Source organism: Pongo pygmaeus, chromosome 1 (genome assembly GCF_028885625.2).
Source record: "Pongo pygmaeus isolate AG05252 chromosome 1, NHGRI_mPonPyg2-v2.0_pri, whole genome shotgun sequence".
NCBI lineage: Eukaryota > Metazoa > Chordata > Mammalia > Primates > Hominidae > Pongo > Pongo pygmaeus.
Window position 1 is genome coordinate 94,174,986 of NC_072373.2, and position 6,000 is coordinate 94,180,985.

Below are 6,000 nucleotides of genomic sequence, written 5' to 3' on the forward strand. Positions count from 1 at the left end.
ATGAAGGGGGAGAAGTGACAGAGGAGATAGACTCTGACTTCAAGAAACCGTCTGTTCAAGGATACACAGTATCGCTCTGGGGAATGGACACAAGATACAGAGGAAAAGGCTGGACACGGTGGCTCACGCCTATAATCCCAACACTTTGGAAGGCCAAGGTGGGAGGATCACCTGAGCCCAAGAGTTCAAGGTCAGCCTAGGCAACACAGGGAGACTCCGTCTCTACAATATATAAAAATAAGTTAGCTGGGCATGGTGGCATGCACCTGTGGTCCCAGCTACTTGGGTGGCTGAGGTGGGAGGATCACCTGAGCCCAGGAGGTTGGGGCTGCAGTGAGCCATGATCACACCACTGCACTCCAGCCTAGAAGACAGTGAGACTCCATCTCAAAAAAAAAAAAAGATACAGAGGGAAGGAAACCAGAGTATGTTGATGCACATGTAGCCCTCATATTAAGTGTATCCAATGCCTAGAATTTCAAACAAAACTAACAAGCTTACTAATTTCAAAATTGTATAAAATCAGGAGCTTCACATTTAGGAAATGTCAAATCAGAGGACATCATTTATTAGACATACTTAGTGGTAATATGATGTGCTCCAGTGTATTCCACTACTGTTCTGTAAGATACTAGAAATTTTCAGCCAGAAAGGGAGACTGGGAAGATAAATTCCAGGAAATGAGAAGCAGGGGCTCCCCAGACTTTAAGAGAAATCCCAGAGAAAGGAGGTAGCCACATCACAGGGACAACTCTAGGGGGGCTGAAACATTCTACACTAGCAGTTCCAGTAGCAAACCTCATGCCAAGCGTCTAATCAGCGTCCTTCCCCAACCAAAGGTCCCAACTCAGGCTTCAGGTAGCTTTTATTCCATGAGAACTGCCTTTTGGTTACCATGGAAGCAAGGGCAGCTTTTCAGGATTCCCTGAGCTGGACCGTATAACTTTCATTAAAATAGGGACTACCTGCAGTGCAAACTGAGTACTTGAGAGCTGAGGGGAAACCTCAGCTTCAAGGTAAGGATTGAGGGAGGTGCACATAACCTGCACAGGCTTCCTACAGGACAAAGCAGTTTTTTGTTTGTTTGTTTGTTTTTTTCAGACTGAGTCTCAGAGTCTTGCTCTGTCGCCCAGGCTGGAGTGCAGTGGCGCGATCTCCGCCCACTGCAAGCTCCACCTCCCGGGTTCATGCCATTCTCCTGCCTCAGCCTCCCAAATAGCTGGGACTACAGGCGCCTGCCACCATGCCCGGCTAATTTTTTGTAATTTTAGTAGAGATGGGGTTTCACCATGTTAGCCACGATGGTCTCGATCTCCTGACCTCGTGATCCACCCGCCTCGGCTTCCCAAAGTGCTAGGATTACAGGCGTGAGCCACCGCGCCCAGCCAGGACAAAGCAGTTTGAATGAAGGATAATCCATGTAGATAGTGAAAGAGAGAGAACAATGGCTTGGAAATGAGAAGACAGAAGTCAACTGGATTGGCAAGATTGGAAAATCTAGGCTGTGGAAAATGAGCTAGAGGCAAAGTTCGGCCATCAAGAGAACCCCTAGAACAATGATATGCCACTTGCTGTAGGCAAAAGTGGCCCTCCTCCCCAGCCTCAGCCTGGGGTACCCACTAAGCCCTGTGGGGCAATATTCTCCTTTGAGCCCTTCAGAAGGTGGTGACTGTCTCTCCTGCCCCAGAGTGGCTGCCATCCAGGGTCGCAAGATCATATTTCCAACACAGTAAGAGGTGAGAAGATACAGAGAAACACCAGGATTGACTACTACCTCATGTAATCCTTACAGTTTAACTTGTGTACAGTTAGACACTTCTGATAAATGAGGAAATGGAGGGTCAGGTAGGTTAAAAGTAACAGGCCCAAGGTCACACAGCTGGTCAATGGAAGAAGCAGATATGAGCTAAGATTTCTCCTCTACTCCACCATGCTTCTACCTAATGGGATTTGAAGAATTCTAACACAAATCACTGTTTAAAGCCAAGTCATTCCCACCTCTGGAAGGCAGAATTAATGCCCTTATGGCTGCAGGTCACTCAACAGTTAAGCATAAGCTCCTGGCCATGCAGATGCCCAGAGACTTCTTGCAGCTCTGTTCCAGAGAAACCATGAGCTGCCTCTGCTTTCCTAGTGTGTCTGTGGAGTGACCAAATTTAGTGGCTGAGCAGTCACGTTGTCAACACAGACAAACACAGCAGGGCTGAAGCAGGAGGGCCTCCTGCCAGGCACATGCAAAATGCATGCTCTGCAGGGCAGAGGGTCAGAGCAGCTAAAAGACAGAGCAACCAGAGATTCTGTTCCAGGACCTGGTTTCACGGCACCTTCTCAATTTATCAAGCTGAAACACCAAGTACCAGCATCTCCTGATGAGAAATCCTAAGACAGGATCCGATTTCCCACCTTGTCTCCATCTCTCACATATGCCAATCTATTTTAAACTCCCACAAGGAAGTGGGGACTTTTCGAGGCAGGTAACCCCTATCCAAGGGTCATGCCTTAGAGGGATAAGCCACTACAACAGAAGGAGAGAGGGCACTGCACCCATTCCCTTTACCCCTTCAAAAGGGGCAGGCTGCTCGTAAAAGGTAGGATCTCAACCTGCTCTTTGTTACATAACTTCCAAACTTCCTGCGGAAATATCAATCCCATTCTTCTTGTTTTACCCTCTGAAAAAATCCTCTTTGCAGATACCTGTATGCAAAGTTCCTCCAGCCTTCCCTTCTCCCAGCTTAGCCCAACTTCTTTAGGGCTCTTTCTCAGACCCTCATGTGCATGGCTCCAATTCCAGATTTTCTTCCACTTTTTAACACTGCTCAGGCACAAATGTTGAAGTGCTTCCTCAAGGGACCTAATAGGTGACCCAGAATTAGTGAGCACTTTGTCCTGAAGTAATCAAGTGAAATGTTAGAGGCAGAGCTCTCACTACTGACCCCACCAATGGAAAGGGACAAATAGGCCAAGGGGCGTATGCCTCCTCCTCTCCACCTCTACTCTCCTTGTACCAGAAAATTCACATGGGACTGACTATTCACTAGGTTCTGGGATAAGATTCTGGCTCGAGAGAAGGTAGTGTCACCTAGAAGGCAAGGTCATACAACGGAAAGAACACCAGCAATCAGGAGATCCATGTTGAGTTTCACTTCCATTACTCAGTAGTGTAAGACTGGAACCAAGTCACTTCACTGAAATTCAGTTTCCTTGTCTGTTGAATCAGGCTAATAAAGCCTATCAATGCTGTATATGATATGCATCCCCCAGTCTATCCGTCATTCCCAGCGAATGCTGTCCGCTGGTCGCATCTTCCTCCATCTCGACTTGGCTCCCTGTACTGCCGGAACCGGAAATTTGGACTCTGTCATTACCACCTGCTGCGGGGGGCGGAGGATGAGCTGTTGGCGATTCCACCAATGGTATTTGAACCTTTGAGCCTCCCAGGAGCGAGGACGGGCTGACCTTCCGAGAACTGAGGTGAGGCCGGGCGCGGTGGTTCACGCCCGTAATCCCAACACTTTGGGAGGCCGAGGCAGGCGGATCACGAGGTCAGGAGATCGAGACCATCCTGGCTAACACGGTGAAACCCCGTCTCTACTAAAAATACAAAAAATTAGCCGGGCATGGTGGTGGGCGCCTGTAGTCCCAGCTACCCGGGAGGCTGAGGCAGGAGAATGGTGTGAACCCGGGAGGCGGAGCTTGCAGTGAGCGGAGACTGCACCACTGCACTCCAGCCTGGGAGACAGAGCCAGACTCTGTCTCAAAAAAAAAAAAAAAAAAAAAAAAGTTGTAGTACAACTCATATGAGTTAATAATTGTGAAGGCATTTTGTTAACAGCAAAGCATTATCATTACAGAAAGTTCTACTGGACAGTGACGCTCTAAGTCCTTGCCACCCAAGGTGGTCCACAGACTGGCATCATGGACATCACCTGGGAGCCTGTTAGAAATACAGAATTTCAGGGTGCACCCTAGACCTGCTGAATAAGAACCAAACTTTCATAATATATATAAGAATTATAACAACTACTCCAGGACTCTGGGATCATAATGACTAGGTTAGGAGCCCTCTGACTCCATCCTGACTTGTCACTGGAACTGAGCACAATGATGACCGTTCGATCGATTCGGATGTTTTTAAATCAAATCATCTTCTACAACTCCTGACAAGACACCCATGGGTCCCCACTTCTCAGCTGGAAACAGGGAATAGAGACCAACATCCTCCATTCCTTCTGTTCTCCCTATTGCATCTGCATCCTGGGAGCTATCTACCACATGAACGTGAATATACGTATATGCTTGCCCACCTGTCCTACTGAATATACATTTCCCTAGGGGAATGCCTGGGGATGCCTCCGAACCCTCCTTCGAGATCATCTCCTCCCTACCTCGGACATGGTGAGATTCCCACCCAGCTTTCCTTTGGTCTTCCATAGGTACCCACGTGATCCCTCGTCACAGACACCACATGACAATCCTCTCAAGATACTCCGTGGGACACCCCCTTTATGCAGCCTCTGTCCTGGTCCCCGCACACCCAACTCTAGGTCTTCGAACATGCCCCTTGCCGTGCTTCTTCGCTGTCAGCGAATCTCACGCTCCTCTGCCAGGAATAGACGCCTCACCGCAGTTGTCCTTCATTCCCAAAACTGCATGGTACCCCAGCCTGGCACCCCAGGCATCCTTTGCCTCCTTGACAAGTGTAGATCCTCAGAGACCTTAGTTGTCAGGGACCCCAAGCCGGTGGCTTCTTACCTTCTCAGACTCCGGGGGCTCCACCGCGTCTGAGGCGAACTCCAAGCCCGGACCTCTAGGCCGCAGCCCCCAGTCTATCCGTCGTTCCCAGCGAATGCCGTCTGCCGGTCGCATCTTCCTCCATCTCGACTCGGCTCCCGGTACTGCCGGAACCGGAAATTAGGACTCTGTCATTACCGCCCCCTGCAGGGGGCGGAGGATGAGCTGTCGGCGATTCTGCCAATGGCGTTTGAGCCTTTGAGCCTCCCAGGAGCGAGGATGGGCCGCACTTCCGAGAACTGACGGCCTCCTGGTAGCCATCTTGGATTTGGGCAGTAGCCACGCCTTCTTTGCCTTCGTTATGCCCTCAGCGTTAAGGCGCCTGCGTGTTCTGGTTGGGCTCTTTCTAATTGGTGGAAATTGAATCACCAGACGCTTATTGAAGATCCAGTTGTAAATGGGGTCACCTTGTGTTTGGGAGTGTTGGAACCTTTATGTTCAAATCAAGACCGGGCACGGTGGCTCACGCCTGTAATCTCAGAATTTTGGGACGCCGAGTCGGACGGATCACCTGAAGTCAGAAGTTCGAGACCAGCCTGGCCGCCTTGGCGAAACCCCGTCTTTACTAAAAATATGAAATAAATTAGCCGGGAGTAATGGCGCGCTCCTGCAATCCCAGCTAGCCGGGTGGCTGAGGCACGAGAATCGCTTGAACCCAGAGGTTGTAGTGAGCCGAGATCGTGCCACTGGACGGCGACCGAGCAAGACTCTGTCTCAAAAAGAAAAAAAAAAGAACAAATCTAATGTGTGATTTTTGTATAACTTTTCTTCTTTCCTCTTTTTTGTTTTTTAGAGTCAAAATATTACTCTATAGGCCAGGCTGGAGTGCAGTGGCAAGATCATAGCTCATTGTAACCTGAACTCCTGGGCTCAAGCGATGCTGCAAACTCAGTCTCCCAACGTGGTGGGATGACAGGCATGAGCCACTGCGCTGGCCACATTTCTGATTATTTATAGAGCCAAAATAGTAGAGGACAACATGCAGCAGGAATCACTGAGGATACACAGCCAATTTTGAAGTTTGGGAACTCAAAAAACTGCAGGAATGGGGGACAACCTGAAGGTGGAGAAAAATGACATTAAGGGTCTCTTCCAGCTTTTGAAGCTATTTGCCTGTATATAGACTTAAAAGAAGAGGAGGAGCACTTTAAATGAGGGGCTAGGAGGCATAGGCTGAAGAGTCAGTTCATTTCAAAGTTGATATCTCTA

The 6,000-nt window shown here is 49.1% G+C and overlaps 1 protein-coding gene across 4 annotated transcripts in view; it reads right to left on the minus strand.

The window, feature by feature from the left end:
• The window catches only part of SLC25A44 (solute carrier family 25 member 44), a 19,013-nt gene extending 13,939 nt beyond the window's left edge, over nucleotides 1-5,074 (minus strand). The window contains exons 1-2 of one of the 4 annotated variants that reach the window (XM_054485315.2): nucleotides 4,753-4,959; nucleotides 2,695-2,851 (exon numbers count right to left, since the gene is read on the minus strand). The gene's annotated coding sequence lies outside the window, so the exon portion shown is untranslated. The other 3 variants (XM_054485336.2, XM_054485305.2, XM_054485344.2) reach the window with 3 other exon arrangements.
• Nucleotides 5,075-6,000: the final 926 nt, after the last annotated feature.